The sequence below is a fragment of the Hylobates moloch genome, unplaced genomic scaffold (genome assembly GCF_009828535.3).
Source record: "Hylobates moloch isolate HMO894 unplaced genomic scaffold, HMol_V3 SCAFFOLD_18, whole genome shotgun sequence".
Taxonomy (NCBI): domain Eukaryota; kingdom Metazoa; phylum Chordata; class Mammalia; order Primates; family Hylobatidae; genus Hylobates; species Hylobates moloch.
The window spans coordinates 35169532-35191766 of record NW_026652293.1 but is presented as its reverse complement, the minus strand read 5'-3'; the positions used below and the strand labels follow the sequence as shown (position 1 = coordinate 35191766).

General features: G+C 34.5%; 1 protein-coding gene and 1 pseudogene across 2 annotated transcripts in view; one reads left to right on the top strand and one right to left on the bottom strand.

The window, feature by feature from the left end:
- The window catches only part of PDE4B (phosphodiesterase 4B), a 587629-nt gene that overhangs the window by 298307 nt on the left and 267087 nt on the right, over positions 1-22235 (top strand). The gene's annotated exons all lie outside the window — the stretch shown is intronic.
- On the bottom strand, positions 3821-3942 carry LOC116458197 (U4 spliceosomal RNA; annotated as a pseudogene).

Below are 22235 nucleotides of genomic sequence, written 5' to 3'. Positions count from 1 at the left end.
CTTGACCAATTTTGGGACATTCCTTTGTTCTTATAAGTGTTATCATAGTCAAATTACTCAGAGGAACAAATAGTTACAAGCTCCCCAAAGTCTTAGATGACAAAATAATATATATATATATATATATTTGTGTGTCTGTATGTATATAGACACTGACATTACTCATAATTAAAAAACATCTTAACATTTTTGAGAAAGAGGCAAGGACTTCTTTTACTCTGTATGAAGGAAACTAGAGAATGTTGAAAGTCATAGGTCTGAAAATGTTTAATTACAAGTGTGTTTTCTTTAAAATCTATCCTTCAGTTGAGATGACAGTAGCTGTCACCACACCCCTTTCCCTAGGTAGCCAAATTAATTGGGAAAAGAAAAACTGTGTTCATTGGAGTAGAGTCTCACACACCATCACAGTGCCCTTGACAGCACCCTGTTGTGGCCTCTGTTCCACCTATGTGATGGCCTTTCAGACATGACAAACAGTTTTTCTAGTTTCTTTAGGTGAAAAGATTTAACTGCCAATTAACGAGACATCCTAGGTTTAAAAAAAAGTGACTGTAACTTCGTAATTTTATTTTCCTAGCATCTGTTCTATTCAAGCCAAGCCTACTGCGGTGATCTTCATCAAGACAATTCAGGGGTTTCCTAGCAACCAAGTTTCCTGTGGTTTCCTTGGTTATATGTAATGACATAACTCTTATGGGCAACTTCACAAAAACACAGAAGAAAGCCCTCCTAAAGAATGAAATTCCAAAAAAATCAGGTTACTTCTCACTGAGTGTCTCTGTTTAAAACAGAGAAATTTGTCTTCGTGAGCATTAATGACACTAATAAATGATTACGTAGCGATTGCAAAGTAAAATCACATGGTTATTTGATTTCTTTCATTGTGTTTGTTATATGCATGATCCTAATTTGATTTCTGAAATCAGGATCCTTTTTCCATCTCTTCTAATTGACTGCCACATACTTAGACATATCCAGCAGATGAAAATTAGACACTTAAAAGAATTACATGAGAGGTCATTTATTAAAATAGCAGAGTTGTTGCTCAAGAGTAGGAACCAATAATACTGCCTGTTTTTACTAATAAAGTATATTTAGGAGGTTTTATGGCAATCTCAAGGGTTATTGGTGGAGGCCATTAAATAACTGTTAATGTATACTGAGAAGTAAATTTTCCATGGCAGCATGACCGACATTTACTACTTTTATGTACTTAATTGTTTTTTCCTTCTATATTCACAAAGACAAATTATATTGGATAACTGTAATCTTTGGTGATATATCTAAAATCCGTAATATGTCAACTGAAGAAGGAAATATAAATTTACACAATTAAGAGTAAAATTTGTGCAACATCTGCTATTCATCCTTGCATTTTCAGTGCCTATCATAGAAGGTGGCTTGTGATAAGTATAAAAGATTGGATTAATGAATGACCAGGACTCAATAACTCCTTTGGTTTTTCCAGTGGAAATCGGAATTTAATATGAGGATCCCCAGATTAAAGTAATGCACACTTAGAAAAGGAGAAAAATATAATTAATACATCAGAAATTTTTGAGTTAGAGTACAGTAAGTCCTCACTTGTTGTTGATAGGTTCTTGGAAACTGTGACTTTAAGTGAACTGTTATATTGGATAGTAGAACTAATTTTACCATAGTTTAATTGATACAAACAAGAGTTCAGTTCCGACAGCATACAGTATATACAGTACCTTGTTTCACTTAAAGTCATACTTTTCAAGAATCTATCCATGAGGACTTACCGTATATATTCCTCTGCATACTATTCATTTATTAATTAAATATTTATTATGTCCTCTGCGTACCATTCATTTATTAATTAAATATTTATTACAGACCTATTAGGTGCCAGGTTCTGTGCCAAGTGCTCAGAGTACAACTGAGAACAAAATTAAATATGATTACAGCCTCAAGAAGCTTGAAAATAAAATATTTAGGAATTATAAATTAGCTAAATGATAATACAAACAAAAGTACAAATACTGTAAAGACAAGATGCTGTAAACACAAGATAGATTAAGCCATGAGTTTAACAAAGAAACCTCTTCTAATCTGGGGGTAGAGTGTCCAGGGATAGCTTCTCAAAGGAAGTAGCATTTAAGCTGAGAGATGAAGGCCTAGGTAAGCATAACTGGGAGAAAGTTGGGTGTGGGTGGGGAACAGCAGAGACAAAAGGATAAGCATGTGCAAAGACTTCAGAGGAACCCAAAGAAGCAGAGAGACCTGGAGTTCTCATTTCTGTCAGTGGGTATGAACCTAGAATGAGAGGAGATTTTGGAGGGTTTCAAAAGGATTCCTATAGGCCATGTTGAGCATTTAGCAGAAACAATCTAGAAAAAAGTTCGGAAATGTGGTTCATAGTTACAATTTAACCGTGATAGTATTAAATGTATTTAAAAAATCACCTAAGACTTTGATTTGAGGGTGAAAATTTAATTCTGAAGTCACTGAAATAGTTGAGCCCCAGTAGGACAGGGTTTGTGACATGAATAGGGCGTTCGGACAGACTGTGCTCGTGGACTAGGGGTCGAACCAAGGAGAAGCTGAAGTCCAGCAGCACTGTCAATTATCCAGGCAGGAAGATTGAAGGCCTAAGGCTCAGAGCAGGCAAAAAGCATGGTAATGGGGTGGGGGTGGAGAAAATAGCACTTATTTAAGATGATTTTATTACGTATTTGTATATACATTATTTCATTTAATTCTAAAAACCACATGATGAGGTGGGTATTGCTTTCTCCCTTTTTGTATTAAGAAACTGAGAAATAGAAAGTGTAAAAAGCATACCCTGAATGACATGATACCAGTGAGGCTGGGATTAAAATCTAGGACTTTCTTGAGTTCTAAAATTGTGCTTTTTTTTAGTGTAATACATTATATTTCCACTCTTCTGTGCAGTAACTTGGGTCAGAGTCTTGATATCAAGATGGACCGTATGTCATGGCTGACCACAGCCAGTGAGAGAGGAAGATTTATTCCAATCTTGCTTTCCTGAGGCTTCTAACCAGTAAGCTATACTAAGCCTAACTTAGTTGAAGCAAATGCCTTCTTTATTTAAATAGAACCACTTATTTATGTATTTATTTATCCAAGAAACTTTATTAAGTTACCTTTAAAATCACATGCTTAGCAATCATTTTGAAAGTGATGCATTTGGAATTTGATGTATTCAATTCTGCATTGAGATGAGGGGAAAAAAAGCATAACACAACTTATGCCCCTCATATCATTAAGACAAATATGGAAAAGTAGAAGGGACCCAGAAATCATTTGGGCCCTTGATGTTCTTTCATTCATTCAATCAATTTTTTATTGAACTTCTCCTATATGCCAGGCCCAGTTTTAGGTGTTGTGGATATTCCATTGAACAAAGTCCTTGATATCATGGGAAATAGACAAAAACACATAATCTAATAAATTATAATTCATAGTCAGGCAGCAAGAAATGATATGAAGAGAAATGGATTAGAGTATTAAAAAGTGATCAAGTAAGGTCTCCCTGAGGAAGTGAAATCTGACTAGAGACCAGAAAGAAGCTAAGGAGTGATAAATGGAGGAAGACAATTCAAGGCAGAGTGAGGAGAAATCTTAAAGACTGAGACATACAGCATGCTTGGTAGCTTGGAGAAATGACAGCGCTTCAGATTTTCTGCAAACTTAGTGATTAATGATTTTTCAAGCTGATAAACTGAGTTTACAGTCCTTGTATAACAGAAGAGACTCAAAGATCTACCATTTAGTCAAGGAACCATGCAGCTGAAACTATATAAATCCAAATCTGGCCTCATTTAATATGAACAATTGTGTTAAAATCAACTTCTTTTCTGCATTAAGTTTTAGTCCTTTGAAGTTTTCAATTAGCAATGACAGCGCCTCGGATAAACCTCATTGGCTATGATATTGCTACTGTGCAAAGCTGATTTAGTCATTTAAAAACTAAAAGCCACTCTCTTGGCTTACAAACTTTGAGAATCACTTTAGAATTGTTTAAGGCAAAGACACAAACTGGGTTAATTTCATAGTAAAGATGGTTCTCTGTTGTTTGCACAGTGTTTTATTAATTCTAGAATCATGGGACATTAGAACTTAAAGTGATCTCTGAATTCATCTAAAGCCCCATAATAATAGCTAACATTTACAGGGCCAGCTAGCATTCTGAATGCTTGACTCATATTAGCATATTTTGTCCTCATAACCTTTGCAGACATAAATATTATGCCTCTGTTTTTAAATGGGGGAAATTGAGGAATATACGGGTTAAGTAATTTTCCCAAGGTAATACAACTATTAAGCAATGAACCCATGCAGTCTGACTCTAAAGTCTTTGCATTTAACCATTGCATACTAGACAGTTGGAAGAAACAGACTGACTGGTTAAGTAAAATTTCTAAGATCACACCCTTCGGAAGCAAAGGTGGAATTTCAGCCTTGTCCTGTATGCCCTTAGAATTTGAGTTCTTAATTACTATTCTGTGCTACAAGCATCATTCATCTTGGTGAACATCTAGTTTAAACTCCACTTTGAGAGGTAATACTGTTCAGTAGAGTATACATGGACTTTTTGAACTGGAAGAGTCTTTGCTTAAATTCAGTTACATACTTGCTATTATAGCTTGCAATCTTGAGCAAATAACTTATTTAAGTCTCAATTTGCTTATCTACAAAATTTGGGTAGTCGTACTTGCCAAATTACATTGTAGAGAGAAATAAATGATGTATTGTGTCTAACATAGCATTGAGTATGTATGAGGCAATTGACATATGGTGCAATTACTGTAATTCTGGAGAGGAAACTAAGGTCAAAGGAACTGTGTCACATAGCTAATAGTGGAATACCTGGGATACAAATCAGGTTCCCTGATTATTATATTTCTTGCATTGAACTACAAAAGGACTAAGTAGTGACAAGATTCACAGAAAAATAACCTGCCAATTTCTCTGTATGTCTGTTGTTATTCCAACTCAGAATCTGTGATATTAATGGCCATAGCCAATTTGCTGAACTCCTAGTGTGAACCACGCTAGTTCTCTATGATATATGATGTCATGGATTGCTATGTAATACAGTATGTATCACTCTTGCTTTCCCAATTAGATCATAACAATCCTCTCACAGGGATTTGTTTCTTGTTTGATTGTTTTTGTGTTTCTTCTGTATCCTTGAGCTTCACCTTCAAGTGTGGGAGAAAAGGTCTTTTATGTTAACCCACAAATCAACTACTTTAACTGCTTTTAAAATTTTTAAATATTTTATTTTATACTTTTAATCAATACATGCTATTGTAAATGTTTATGGGCTACATAATGATATTTCAATACATATAATGTGTATCGATGAGATCAGGATAATCAGTATGTCCATTATCCCCCTAATTTATCATTGCTTTGTGTTAGGAACATCCAATATTCTCCTTCTAGCTATTTGAAACTGTATATTATTGTTGACTATAGTCATCCTACAGTGCTATAGAACACTTCGACTTATTTCCCCTATCTAGCTATAATTTTGTATCCTTTAAAAAATCTGTGCATATACCCTTTTCCTTACCCTTCCTAGCCTCTAGTATCCTCTGTTCTATTTTTCACTTCTATAAGATGAACATTTTTAGCTTCCTCATATGAGTGAGAACATGCAGTTTTTAACTTTCTGTTCCTGGGTTTTTTCGCTGAAACTGCTTTGTTGAGAGATCATTTACATGCAATAAACAATATCAACTTTAAATATACAATTCTATGAGTTTTGACAAATGCATACAGTTGCATAACAACCACCACAATTATGACATAGACTACTTTGTCCAAAATGGCTCCCACTAGCCACTTGTGGCTACTGATCACTTGAAATGGGGCTAGTCCTAATTAAATGCGGTATAAGTAAAAAAAAAATTTTATATATATATATATATATATATATATATATATACTGCATTTCAAAGGCTTAGTATAAAATTTAAATATCTCATTAATAATTTATGTTGATTATATATTGACCATATTTTTATATATTAAGTAAGTATATTTAAATTAATCTTACCTTTTTTTTACTTTTAAATATAGCTAGTAAAATATTCAAATTACATATGTGACTGGCACTATATTTCTATTGGGCAATGTTTTCATAGAACATTGTGACCACTTTTAAAAACTTATTCCTTGCCACTTTCTAAGCAATCTCCTTCCTGCACCTGAACTCTTGGTGATCACTGATATTCCCTCCGTCACTATAGTTTTGCCTTTTTTAGAACATCAAATAGTGTGTAGTTTTTCATATCTGGTCGGCATAATGCTTCTGAGAGTCATCCTTGTTTTTATGAATCAGCCGTTTGTTCCTTTATTGTTGAGTGGTATTTATGGATATTCCATAATTTGTTTATGTACTTCTCAGCTAATGGACATTTGGGTTGTTTCCAGTTTTTGATTCTTAATGAAGCTGGCATGAACATGTGAGTACAAGTTTTGTATGAACATAGGTTTTCGTTTCTACTGGATAAATATATCAGAAGGGGATTACTGGATGGTATAATAAGTATACGTTCAACTTTAGAAGAAACTGCCAAATTGTTTTCCAAAGTGGTTATAATACTTTGCATCTCCACTAGTAATGTATGGGAGTTTAAGTTGTTCCACATTTTCAACAGCTTTGTATTGTCAGTCTTATTAAATTTTAGCCATTCAAGTGGATGTCTTTGGTATCACATTGTGATGGTTTTCATTTATGTTTTCCTTTGTAACTAATGATGTTGAAGATATTTTTATGTGTTTATTTGCCTGCCATTCATATTTCTTCCTTGGTGAAATGTGTCAATCAAATCTGTCGCCCATTTTTAAATGTTATTTGTCTTCTAATTGAGTTGAAAGGGTGAAGTTATTTATAAACACTGGATATGATAGTTTCTATTTTTACATCTTCAAATTTACTTTTTTTTCTGCAGTGTTTAATATGATGGCAATACAATGCATTGTAATTTTTCATTGCAGATTTTCTTCTCTAAATTTCCAGTTGGCTCTTGATTATAGCCTTTACTTTTTTCTTCCATTATTTTATATTACTCTTTCTCTCTATCTTCTTGAACAAATGAAATATATTTGTAGTACTTTTTTAAAAAGATCCTGTCTACAAATTCTGTTATTTTTAGTCTTTTAATTTGTTTATTTTTCTATTGTTTATTATCCTCATTTTTCTATCTTTTTATTAATTATTGGACTTTTTAGATAATACATTGTTTGCTGCTGGGTTTTTTTTTTTTTTTTTTTTTTTTGTATTTTTTAAAGTGGTGATAGATTTTGTCCTGGCGCCATTGGGATACTTGGAATCAGTTTGATCCTTCTGAAGCTTACTTTTAACCTTTATTAGAATTGGCCCGGAGCACCAGTTAGTCTAAGGTTACTACTATGGTGATAACTATATAATGATTCTTGCGGATGCTCCATGTAAATACGTTGCTTGGTAGAAACATGAATTAAGACTAACTCTGTGTAAGCTCTGACAGTTGTTCAGAGTGAGGTTCTTTCTTCAGCATTGAGTAGTTTCCTCTCACACAATTGCTTATCAGTCTTCAGCCAGACTCAAGGGGATGCCTCAGCAGATTCTCAGAGCTCTATCTCAGCGCAGCTCCTTCATCTCTGGTACTTGTTCTTGCAATCTCTAGCCATTTGGCCTTCCATAAACTCTGATCTCTACCTTAACTCAGAACAAATGCCAGTCTCTGTCTGGGTTCCCCCTCTCTACACTGCAGCCTAGCAACTGCTTTCAGGCTGTACACTGGACATGCATTGAACTCACCCTGCTTCTTTACCTTTTCTCAGGAATCATGATCCATCATTTCATAGATTTTCTATTTCATTATTCCATCATGGCTGGAAGCATAAGGCCAGATATTTTAACTTTGAAATAAAAATCACCTTTGAAGCCTACAAAGGTTACATATGCAGCCTGAGTTTTTCCTTTCCATTGACAGTTCAAAATATGAGCACTCTACATGGGTCTTCAAGAGGTTAGTTTTAAATTTTTGGTCCCTAGGTTCCAAGTAAAACCCAGTTAGAAATGTTAACACTTTCACATTCAAGAAAGAAAGTCTAAAGACTATAATGAGCATACCTGTTGCTAAATTTGTAACGTTTCGTTTCTAAATCAAATTAGAGCGTTAAAAAGCAACTTAATTGGAGTACTTTTCTTTAACTCTCCATAAATGGCTTTGCTCAGCTATATTTCATTATTGTGCTTTTAGCTTTCACTAAGGCCATACAAAAACATCACACCTTCTGGTAACACATGCACACACAAATATAGATACAATGAGAATTGAATTACTATAACACATCTCCATCACTTCCTACTACTAAATGTAGTTCTCAGATCCTTTGTTCCTGGCTTGGTGAAAATCTTGAAACTTTTTTTAAACAATTTCATTTCATTTTATGTTCTGGGGTACATGTGCAGCATGTGCAGGTTTGTTACATAGGTAAAGGTGTGCTATGGCGGTTTGCTGCACCTATCAACTCATCACCTAGGTATGGCCCCAGTGTATGTTGTTCCCCTGCCCCTGTGTCCATGTGTTCTCATGGTTCAGCTCCAACATATAAGTGAGAACATGAGGTGCTTGGTTTTCTGTTCCTGTGTTAGTTTACTGAGGATAATGGTTTCCAGCTGCAGCCATGTTTCTACAAAGGACATGATCTCATTCTTTTGTATGGCTGCATAGTATTCCATGGTGTATATGTACCACATTTTCTTTATCCAACCTATCATTGATGGGCATTTGGGTTGATTCCATGTATTTGCTATTGTGAATAGTGCTTCAGTGAACATATACATGCATGTATTGAAGTAATACATTAATGGATGCCACTTAATGTGTTTTTGGTAGTTTTGACTCTTATTTCAACTTCATTGTTCTAATTCCTTTTTCTTTATGTTATTTTGATTTTTAATGGAAGAATTACATTTTAAAACAATGAATGAATAAAATTGTTTTTCTATTTTGACAATCCTCGACACATAGTTGATATTCAGTAAACTCTGATAAAATGAAAGTAATTGCTAATAGACTAAGCTAGTGAACATATGCAAGAAATGGATTACAAGTCCATTTATCTCAGTCCCAAGCACATATTGACACCTACAATATACAAAATGTTGAGGTGGGTGCCAAAAAATAAACTGACTGAGATGTGGTCTTGTTGTCATGGAGCAATCACTTATGAATTTGATTTTGTATTGATTGAGTCAGAACAGATTGCTTTCTCTGCTTGAAATGCTCCCTCTTCCTGCAAGACACCATACTCAGATAATCTCTCATGTTTCTTACTTCATTCAAGCCCTTCCTTTAATATCACTTCATCAAAGAAGTCTTCCCTGGCCATTTTTCCTAAAATACAATTACCTGTTTATATTTTATTCTCTTACTCTGTTTGTGTGTATATGTATATATACATACATATATATATGTACATTTGAGACAGAGTCTTGCTCTGTTGCCCAGGCTGAAGTGCTGTGGTGGGATCTCGGCTCACTGCAATCTCCCCCTCCTGAGTTCAAGCAATTCTCCTGCCTCAGCCTCCCAAGTAACTGTGACTACAGGTGTACACCACCACGCTGACTAGTTTTTGTGTTTTTAGTAGAGATGGGGTTTCTTCATGTTGGCCAGGCTGGTCTTGAGCTCCTGACCTCAGGTGATCAGCCCAGCTTGGCCTCCTAAAGTGCTGGGATTACAGGTGTGAGCCACTGTGTCCCACCTGTGTTCAAATTTTTCTTTCACTCCTAACCTTAATTTCAAAGTAAGTTCTGTGAGGATAGGGATTTGGGCTGATGTGTTCAAACAGTATCCATGAGTCTTAGAACAATGACTAGTACATGTAAATGCTTAATAAATATTCACTTAATCAATCAATGAATGAATTTAAAAAGTGAATCCTCTATGATTAATCTAATCATTGATATGTTTAAGTTTAGCCTGAATTATTTGTAGCTTGCTAGAATTTCCACTGGTAGCCAGTTGTGTTTGAACTCATGAAAAATACCTTGCAGCTTCCCTGTTGTTGTAAGGAGAGTATTCTATGTGTAGAGGTTAACTGCACATCCCCAAAGCAACACTATTGCTGAATAAAGATGCCTAATGCCTTTACTATTAATTATCTGTGGCTATGCTAAACTGTAAGCTTTTGAGTTTTTATCTTTGTATTTTAATAGTTAATTTGAATAGAATCCAGTAATTTTATTTTTTATTTTTTTTATTATGCTTTAAGTTCTAGGGTACATGTGCACAACGTGCAGGTTTGTTACATATGTATACATGTGCCATGTTGGTGTGCTGCACCCATTAACTCATCATTTACATTAGGTATATCTCCTAATGCTATCCCTCCATCCTCCTCCCACCCCACAACAGGCCCCAGTGTGTGATGTTCCCCTTCCGGTGTCCAAGTGTTCTCATTGTTCAATTCCCACCTATGAGTGAGAACCTGTGGTGTTTGGATTTTTGTCCTTGTGACAGTTTGCTGAGAATGACGGTTTCCAGCTTCATCCATGTCCCTACAAAGGACATGAACTCATCCTTTTTTATGGCTGCATAGTATTCCATGGTGTATATGTGCCACATTTTCTTAATCCAGTCTATCACTGATGGACACTTGGGTTGGTTCCAAGTCTTTGCTATTGTGAATAGTGCCACAATAAACATACATGTGCCTGTGTCTTTATAGCAGCATGATTTATAATCCTTTGGGTATATACCCAGTATATACCGGGTCAAATGGTATTTCTAGTTCTAGATCCTTAAGGAATCTCCACACTGTCTTCCACAATGGTTGAACTAGTTTACAGTCCCACGAACAGTGTAAAAGCATTCCTATTTCTCCACATCCTCTCCAGCACCTGTTGTTTCCTGACTTTTTAATGATCACCATTCTAACTGGTGTGAGATGGTATCTCACTGTGGTTTTGATTTGCATTTCTCTCATGGCCAGTGATGATGAGCATTTTTTCATGTGTCTGTTGTCTGCATAAATGTCTTCTTTTGAGAAGTGTCTGTTCATCTCCTTTGCCCACTTTTTGATGGGGTTGTTTTTTTCTTGTAAATTTCTTTGAGTTCTTCGTAGATGCTGGATATTAGCCCTTTGTCAGATGAGTAAATTGCAAAAATTTTCTCCCGTTCTGTAGGTTGCCTGTTCACTCTGATGGTAGTTTCTTTTGCTGTGCAGAAGCTCTTTAGTTTAATTAGATGCCATTTGTCAATTTTGGCTTTTGGTGCCAGGGTTTTTGGTGTTTTAGACATGAAGTCCTTGCCCATGCCTATGTCCTGAATGGTATTGCCTAGGTTTTCTTCTAGGGTTTTTATGGTTTTAGGTCTAACATGTAAGTCTTTAATCCATCTTGAATTAATTTTTATATAAGGTGTAACGAAGGGATCCAGTTTCAGCTTTCTCCATATGGCTAGCCAGTTTTCCCAACACCATTTATTAAATAGGGAATCCTTTCCCCATTTCTTGTTTTTGTCAGGTTTGTCAAAGACCAGATGGTTGTAGATGTGTGGTACTATTTCTGAGGCCTGTATTCTGTTCCATTGGTCTATATCTCTATACTCTAAGATCTTTTAGAGTTTTTTGGGTTTTTGTTTTTAAGAAGAAGATTTCTGCATCATACAAATATTCTCCTTTAAATATGGAATTTCATCATCATGTTTTCAGGGAGAATGGATGTATCTACCTAAATATTCTTTATTTTGAAATGTGATGAAAATGTAACTAGTACCAGACAGACTGAATTCTGTAAATCAGAATTTATTATTCTAGCAGCACATGGGAAATATTGAAATTCATTTTGCTGTAAGTATAGCTGGTGAAGTGAGCAGTATTGTTGCGTTTAGAGACTTTGATGTTTTGGAAAGTTGCCATTAAGGCCTTTTAATCTTACATTTTGGGCTTATGAGAAAAATCCCTGGGGCTATTCTAAAATCCTAACAGATGCCTTCTGCTAAAATGCGTACAAAATATATCTCTTTTCCTATATTAGACTTTCATATTTATTTAATACAGAAAACAAATATCTTTTGTATTAGAAAAAAACACAAATATAAGGGATCTGCAAGATCCTTTAGATCTACTTCTTCAATTTCCAGTTGAAAAGACTGAGACTCACTTTCTTGAGTCAGTACAGGACTTTATCAAGGACAGGAAATTAATAACAGGCAGTTCTAGAAGCCAGAAACCTACTATTCAAATTACTAAGATGCCAAGGTTTCAAATAGTTTAGATATTGTGCCTTAAATATTGTTACAATAGTAATATTTTCCCATTTGAGGTATATATGCCAGAGAATAAACCATAGTCTATTTCTAAGGAAATTAATTATATAAAAGGAATGATCCTATGGTTCTTTATGAAAATAATATTTTTAAAAAATTGATCAATTAAAGCTCATTATTAGCACTAAAGTAGAATTACTTTTTCTCCCTAGGAGAACTGAGTTGTAGGAATGCATTGTAAATGTGTTTTTAAATTGTTGATTTTATTTAGAATTGGCATCTTTTGCTAAAGAATCACCATGAGTCTTCACCAAAAGGTTGAAATGAGTCGTTGCTATTGTTGAGCATTGTGGGGTAAGAGAAATCCTGCCTCACGTAAATTTATTTGCATTGCTTCATCCCTCTCTGTATCTTCAAGATGTTCAAGGACCTGCGATAAAACTGATGCTGAATGTATTTCTCCAAAGAGTTGGAACTTTACAATATTTGTCCTTTTCCTTTCTTCAGATTTCTTTTTTTATCCTGCTTCCTATTATATGTCTTAAACTTTTGATATGAGGCCAGCATATGTGCCATTGAAAATGGTCTTAGAGTTTCTCTTTTAGTGAAATTGAATATTCTGCCATACATACTAATAGTGATATGGTTTAGACAATAATTTAGCATGATAAAGCTCTAGAAGCAGCCTTGGCTTTTCTAGTGAACATCATGGCAATCTTTTTAAACTTATTGGTTTAGTATGGTATAAAACTCACAGGTAAAAAGGAAAGCAAATAAATACAAATAGATAAATAAGGTATTTCCATAGCATTCAGTTGGTGTGACAATCATTATACACAAAAATTTGCTCTAGATATTTCCCCCTGTGCAATCTGTTGGAACTTGTTGGGCTTCCATGTGGTCTCTGAGTGAAATTCACTTTTCATTACAAAAATCTTTTTATACTAAATCATATGCTCCATTACTTTCTAGGAAATGGGAAATCATTGCCCACTGTATTGCACAAAAAGCATACCAACTACCTACAAATGAAATTAAGATTGAGAGGCATCATTCATTATTTTCAGTGCACACCTGAATTAAGAAAAGCACATTAATGATCTTGGGTTGTTGATGTCAACCCATTTTCCTGTATTTATTAAAAATTATCATGTATTCTGAGCTTAAAAGTTGTTTTGATTTCTTCACCTAAAAAAGGTTTTCAGTTGTTCTCATAATTTAGGAAACAGCAAAACAAACAAACAAACAAACAAACAAACAAACAAACAAAAAACACCTATCTTCCCATGAGACTTTCATGGTAAGTCCATCAGGATGACCAAAAATACTTTTTATTTGTTAGCATTCTTGCTACAGAAATAATATATTGTTATGCAGATATATTCACTTCAAAACACCAAATTATTTTCTAGTATTTTAATACTATCTAGTATTTTTCCCCTTAGGAGCTTTCATGATTCTAAACCTTTCATGAGATAGATAAAGTAAGTCTTTCTGAAGATAAATTGGGTACTGTAAAATCCAAAACTATTCTAAGCCACTGGGTGAATATGATCAATCTCAGTTGTGTAAGCCTCAACTCAAGACAATAAAAGCTGTTTGTAGCTCTTATTGATGTCAAGCATATGTCAATATAAAACAACAGCAACAACAAATCTCAAAACATTGTGATGAAATTAGACTTAAGATACTTAATTTGGATTTTTTAAAAAAGATACACATTTTTTTAAATAATTAAATTGATAAAAATTATACATATTTATGGTATACAGCATGATGTTTTGATATATGTATCCATTACCTCACATACTTATTTCTTTGTAGTGAGAACATTTAAAGTCTACTCTCTTAGCAATTTTCAAATACACAATACATTGTTATTAAAGCGTCATCAGGCCGTGCAATAGATCTCCTGAAGTTATACCTCCTGTTTAACTGAAATTTTGTAAGCCTTTCACCAAGGTCTTCCCAATCCCTGTCACCTGCCCACCCCAGCCCCTGGTAGCCATCATTATACTTTCTGCTTCTTTGAGTTTGATTTCTTTTTCTTAGATTCATCCACTTGGATTAAAAACTAAAACATACGACCTGAGACTGTGAAACTACTAGAAGAAAACATAGGGGAAAAGCTTCTTGATAATGGGCAAAGATTTTCTGGATATGACCCAAAAAGCACAGGAAACAAATGCAAAATTAGACAAATGAGATTGCATCACACTAAAAAGCTTCTGTACAGCAAAGGAAACAATCAGCAGAGTGAAGAGACAACCTATGGAATGGGAGAAAATATTTGCAAACCATACATCTAATAAGGGATAATATCTAAAATACATAAGAAACTCAAACAACTCAATAGCAAGAAAACAATCCAATTTTTTAAATGGGCAAAGGACTTGAAAAGACATACAAATGGCCAACAGGTTCATGAAAAATGTTCAATGTCACTCACTAATCATCAGGGAAAGGCACGTTCATTTCAGTGTCTTTTATTAATGACATTATGGTATCTATCTATCTATATATATATATATCTGTTAGTATTGATTTTTAATTATAGCATCCAAAATATTCAGTTTCTGCTTACAAAGCTATTTTAAGTTATTTTGATTCAACTGACTCATCAAATCAAACAAATGATTTGAAATTATTTTCCAATGAAATTAAATTTCTTAATTTCTGTTTTTGACTGAATGCAAATAAAACTCTTGGTCATATAGAAAGTTCCTGTTCCCACACCATTGCCCCCATTCCATTATTTGCGTTTTCTACTCAATGTCTTCACTGTAGTATTGATGGTGGATAGAGAGATAAAGTCTGCATTAACTGAAACAAGTTATTTGAATATCTCTTGCTAATCAATAAGGTAATTAATGCATTGTAACTAGGATGTAGAGCCTGTGAAACCCTGTTGTATAATGCCATGGTACAGAAATATCTAAAATAGACCAACAGATGTTTTGAGAAACTTCTTAAAATTTTCTTTGCTTCTTTAGAGTTTCTTTACCAAATTATAAGTAAGAATACAAATGTAGTTGGTGATGATGAGATAATTCCTTGAGCAAAACAATAGCTCTGTAGATGAGGTTAAAAAGTTCATATTAATATTGCTAAGAGTTTTTTCATACAGAAGTAATTTTATTTTTCAGATTTTTGAAAGCTGGATAGATGAGGATGGGGGAATGAAGGAGCAGTAAGGTTTGCTCAGTTGATGACACATTTATGTATAATTTTTTCATGCTTTGGAAAACAATTTTATAAAAAATTGTTCCAAGGAGTTTTAAACACATTTTATATATGAATTAACTGGACAGTATTAGTTTAAAAATTATTATTAGAGCATTTGTTAATTTCATATATGACAACATTAGATAATACTAAGTTCTAATCTTTTGAGTTTTCTAGCTCATAGCCCTATTCTGGGTCTCCTTTTCAAGTTTTTAAATGTATTCATAATTTAATATATTACCTTTTAAATATTGTTTTATTTTAGATTTAGGGGATACATGTGTATGTTTGTTACATGGATATATTGAGTATTGGTAGTGATTGGACTTCTAATATACCGATCACCCAAATAGTGAACATTGTACTCAATAGGTATTGGGTTATTTTTCAACCCTCACCTTTCTCCTCTCATTAGTAATTTTTTTGCAGTAGGTATTTTTGTTAGGATATCAGAGGTTGAATTAGTGGAACTCTTCTTAAAATGACCCATAGGTGACTCAGTTCATTTCTGTGCAGTACTCTAAATTAGAGATTTTTCTGACTTTCTAGTTGAGAAAGATCATGTAATTCATTGTCAAAACTTTTAAATCAAAATGCTAGCCTTAATATAAATTTCCAACACTGCAGTGGAGTCTGGGCACCATATAAACCTGATTACTGTAGCAAAAAGCTTGAAGCTTTCATAAATGCAGAACAATGCTGGTGAAGAGGAACCTGATTTTAAAATTATTGCATAAACCTAGGTTTTCAATAAAGAGCAAAAATTGATGAGCATTTGAGGGAATAATAACCAATGGTTACAGTCAAAATAGTAACTTCTGTGACATTTCTAAGTATGGAAGTGTGAGATGGAAGTATTTGGAGGAACTGAGAGCTCCTCACTACCTCTAATTTAGGCAGCTTTCACTAGATTGGGAGAGTTCCAATATATATACCTAGTTGCAGGTGTCCATCCTTGAAGAAAGTGAAAAAGGGCAATGAATGAACAGATTCCACAAGTCTTGTCTGCTGCTAAACCAACTGGTCAGTGCTATTGTGGAAATAATGTATGAAAAGCATAGAGCACAGGTCCTGGCACATAGTAAATAACAAATACATGGTGGATATTACTAAAGGAGGTAGCAATGCTTATTAGCTAAAAGCATAGATTCTGAAGTTTAACCAACTGTGTTTTTGTCTTGCTTCCACAATAACAGCTGGGTAAACTTGGGCATGTTATTTAACTTCTCTGAGGCTTGCGAGATAAAAAGAGTATACCTCATATGGTTGTCAAGGAAATAAACGAGTGAGAATATATATAATGCGATTAAAACAACTCCTAGTATGTAGTAAGCACTCAATGTAAATATCAGCTATTTCTACAACAACTACAACTATGATGAGGGTGGTGACTACTACTGCTATCACCACTGCCTTCTGCAGCTACTGGTATCTGGCCTATCTTGTTAGGAACTGGCTGGGAGCTTGTAGAGGCTTTGGAAAAGCAGAATTGGATAAGTCAGGACCTGACTAATCTGACAATTTGGGCAGAGCTGAAGCTTACTTTGTAACACCCTGGAAGCAAATATGGAAAAACAGATTATCATGAAGATTAAACTATCTGATAAAACAAAACACTTTTAGCAAGATTTTCAAATTACTTATAAGTAAATCATGAAATGGTGCTATTTTAATCACAGATTTAAGGCACATCAAATTCTTACCCCACATGAAAAGACCTGAACCCCAAGATTTAAGAAAAAACTTATGATATATACTTTAAAATAATTTTCTAACAGTTATTTTGTGTGCTGCACAAGAACTGACATATTTTCTTATTGTGTAAAATATGTATAACAAAATTTATTACTTTAAACATTTTTATAGAGTTTGGTGACATTAAGTACATTTACACTGTTGGGCACCCATCATGACCATCCATCTCCAGAATATATTCATTTTTCCAAACTGAAACTCTTTACCCATTAAACAATGATTCCACATTTCCAGCTGCCTTAAGTTCCTGGCAACCACCATTCTGCTTTGTCTCTACACACTTGGCTATTCTAGACACTTAATATAAGTAGACTCAGAATATTGTCCTTTTGCGCTTGGCTTATTTCCCTTAGCATAGTATCTTCAAGGTTCATCCATGTTGTAGCATGCATTAGAATTTTATTGTTTTTTAAGGCCAAATAATATATTTCATTGTATGGATATGCCACATTTTGTTTAATCCATTCATCCGTTGGCAAACATGTGAGAAGAAAGGCACTGTCCTCAACTTGATTTCAGCTTTTTCACTGGCCATGGATCTATCAGTGATACGTTCTATAAGATCCATCTATTTTGCCCTGATTTGTAGTTGATTAGAAGGAGTCATACTTCTTTAGATCAGGTATTTTTATCTTGTCTGGTTATGGTTTCTTACCAAAAATAAACAATGCCAGGGTTCACTATAATCATTGTTTCTTAATAATGAAGCAACTAAATGGTACCAGGTTCTTTGGCAAGACTAAATGTTTTATATTGGAAACCCACAATTTATGAATCTAAATGAATCTGGAGCTCTGACATTTTAGAACCTTTGCATTTTATTCAAGGATGAAGACGAACAAAATTACCAAAGAGCAATGATATAAAAAGTTGATTAATTTATATACATTGAGTACTTGTTATAGGCAAAGAATCTCCCGACGTGCTGGGAGGATTACAAAAAAACTGTAACTAACTGAGTCATGCTTATGAGTTTACATTAATTTTTAGAGAAAAGGAAGACATCCCCGAAAAATAAAAGTACTAATAAAAAGGTAAAATTTTTTTCTAACTCTTCCAAATTTAATGTTCTTGTATTGCTTGCTTTTGTACTTTTCATTTAGATCATTTATTACAATTTATAATTTATATATTTGGAGAAATTATTGATTGAATGTCTGCCTCACCCCAGACTATATAACGAGGACAGAATTGAGGTCATGTCTCTACCAGTGTGACCAGGAACATTGGTAAATGACCATTGAATTAATTAGTTAAGTAACCACATGAGCACAAATATAAAATTTAAGTCATGGGTCAGTAGCTGAAAGAAGATAAGGAAAGAATTACTGATTGTTTACAATGAGCCAGCTGCTTTACAAAGGTACAGATGACAATTACAGGCTAGGCAGTGAGGACATATCTAACTCTGCAGGACCCTCTGCCTTTGATGCTGCCTGACTGTTATACAGATTGAGTCTCTCTTTATCTCCCTTGTCACTTGTGTTTTCCTGTGTCGCCTGTGTTTTCCTTCTGTGCCTCTATCCTCATTGCCTCCACACCTTATCATATTTAATCATTTTAAATTGCTTTTCAGTTTACCAATGGCTTCATGTCCATCCATCAGCAAATCATCATAGCAACTCTCCACTTTACAAAGGAGGAAACAGACTCAGAGAAATGTGATAACTATCCCAAGATACCACAAAAGTAAATACAGAACAAAACTTAAAACTGGGTCTTCCACTTCCAAAGCTAGTGCTGCCCCAAGCGATGGGATTATATTGCACTTTGTAGTGATTGTGACAGCTTTTAAAGTGACCAAGTTTCTTTTTGGTTCCTCTTCTCTCTTAGTGCTGAGTTTTTGAGACACAATTGCATTTAGGATTCTCAAGTACTGAAAGGTGCTTTTCCCCATGGATTTGAATCAAATGTGTGAATCGCATCCAAAAAGGTTAATCTGTTTACCCAACTAGAACATTTTGCACTGCAGAAATAAAACTAGAAGTTGCATTGCTGGGCTGCTCCAGATGTCCTGTGCTTTGAGCTGCTTTATTTGCATTTGGTATTTCAAAGCTTGTGATCAATTTACAATTATAATTGTCACCGAAATTTTACTTTAACTAGCACTTTGTGAAGGAAAACATCAATTTACATTATTTTGCAGAGTTTGAAAATATCTAATGATTTATAAAACAAAAATGGGTTTCATCAAGACAAGTGAGTACAAAATTGCTGTTGCTGATCTATGTTGTAATAATTTCCTAATACAAGATCTTGTTATTTTCATACATGCATTTTATATTCACTATGCTAGTCCATAATAAGATAATTTTAATCACTGAGTTATACAGCTGTTCTAAGAGAATGAAGAGCATAAACATGAATAAGAAAATCAGACAGCTGATTATAAAATGTATTATTGGATATCTGTCTTGGCGGCACATGTAACTAGATTAACAGTGAGCATGATTCCATATGTAAGGTGTTTCTTACTTTTCATATCTCCTTTAATATATGCAAAGATATATTTACTTTATATACTATTAATAGAATTCTTGTCAGTGGAGTTAGAGGAATTCTTAGAAATAGCTCAGTTTCTTTAAACTATAATACCAGAAAGAAAAGATGTCATAAATTATGTGTCAAATATATTGTTTTGAGAGTCAATAGATAATAGCAAACATTTATTAAGTGCTTGCCTTTAGCTAGGCTCTGTGCTAAGAATATTATGTGCATAAGGTCATTTAATCATTTGAGAGTAAGCACTTCTACTACTACAAATTGCTATGGCCTGAAGTGTTTGTGTCTCCCTAAAATTCACATGTTGAAAACCTAATTACCAATGTGATGGTATTAAGGGGTGAGGCCTTTGGGAAGTTATTAGATCATGAGGGCAGAGCTCTCATAAATGGGATTCATGTCCTTATAAAAGAGGCCTGAGAGAGTTGCCATGGCCCTTCCACGATGTGAGGACACAACAAGGAGGCACTGTCTATGAACCAGAAAGCAGGCCCTCACCAGAAACCAAATTAGCCAGCACCTTGATCTTGGACTTCACAACCTCCAGAACCCTGAGAAATAAATTTCTACTGTTCATGAGCTACTCAGTTTATAGCATTTTGTCATAGTTACCTGAACAGACTAAGACATGAATTCTATCTCAAAGATGAGGAAACTAAAGTTGAAAGTGGTTAAGTTTCTGAAGGTTCTGTAGCCGGCAAGAGATATATAAAGTACCAAATAATAAAATAAATTTTCAAATAAAAGTCAAATCCAAGAAAAGGCAGAAAATACTAATGCTTAGTTCAGAATTTTGTTATTAGTCTGAAAAAATAACATAACTTATATGCAAATTATACAAGCTTAGAATAAAAAGAAACCCCTTAAAGACTCTCTGAAAACATAGACTATGCTGTACTTATTTTTTAATCTCCTTGCATACAGTAGCCCGCAATTTTTTTTTTTTTTTTTGAGATGGAGTCTGGCTGTGACACCCAGGCTGGAGTGCAATGGCATAATCTCTGCTCACTGCAACCTCTGCTTCCTGGGTTCAAGCGATTCTCCTGCCTCAGCCTCCCAGGTAGCTGGGACTACAGGCACACAACACCACACCTGGCTAATTTTTCTACTTTTAGTAGAGACAGGAGTTCACCATAGTGGCCAGGCCGGTCTTGAACTCCTGACCTCAAGTGATCCACCTGCCTCAGCCTCCTAAAGTGCTGGGATTACGGGCGTGAGCCACCACACCCAGTCATATAAAAAATATGGAGTTGAATTTTATCCAGCGTCAGAACCTTCCAAAATTGGGGAGTTTACAATCCAATTTATTCTTGAGAAGTTCCAGGTATCAAAAAATTCTTTTGTCTTTTAAGTAATAATGTTTCTCTCCATAATTTCCCTTTGTTGAAATTGTGTGATCATGGAGCCTAAATGACCTTTGGTAATATAATATTAATATTCAAAATGAATGATGCAATTCACACTGACCTATCAGCAGCTCAATATTAATTTAAACTCCTTACCTACATTAATTTACCTCAGAGCAATGGTTCTCTTTTCTTGCTTACTTTCAGGTCACCTTCAAACACACCAATGCCCAGTTTTTGCTACAGATAAATTGCTCTGCATATCTGGAGTTGATCTGAACATAAGCATTTTTAACAACTCCCCAGATAGTTCTAATATGCAGCCAATATTGAGACTCACTATGATAGAGAAACGCACACTAAATACAGAGGGTTGTTGCCAAGCAAGGAACTACCTGGCTGCCCAGCCAAGACAATCCAGAACAGCATTATTTTTATGAATTCATAAAGCACTGGGGTCCAGAATTTGATCTTAACCTTGCATAAAAGTTAATCAGACCCTAGGAAATTGGTAATATGTTAATCAAACATGAAATTGTCTCATATAGAATATAGAATGCCAGACTATGGGGGCTTCCCATTGGGCACATTCGCTATCTGAAAACTTGTTCCTCTTTTTCAATTAGTTGTGTGGACAAATTTCTCAGATCATTGCACTGAAGAGCTAGAATCTGAGCGGAAATGGTTGATAGTGTTGGTATATTTTGCTTAAGGTGTGAAGAATCTTGATAAAATGTCCTTGTTTTGATGATAATGCTCTTTTGTTTAAATTCTGATGTCCTATGGATTCAAGTTCCTCTGGATATTCTAAATTAATATTGCCAAGTTAACTTATTTGACTCCTGTTTTTCTATGACTTTGTGCATAATCCTCCTCTCTTTATATATAATACTTTATCTTACAGTTTTAGCATTGGCAACATTCTATTTCTTTTATATTTCTTGATTGTATTAGTGAAATTCTAGCACTCCTTAAGCATGGTTTACAGAATGCTTATCCAATGTGTGGAAGACAGAAACCTTAGAGGGTTAGAACAAACATTAGAAGAGCAGTTCGTTCTTAACCTACTTTTCTGTGGAGATGCTCATTAAAGTTGATGTTCACTTGCATGGGCATGCCCGGATTTTGAAAACCTTGTCAA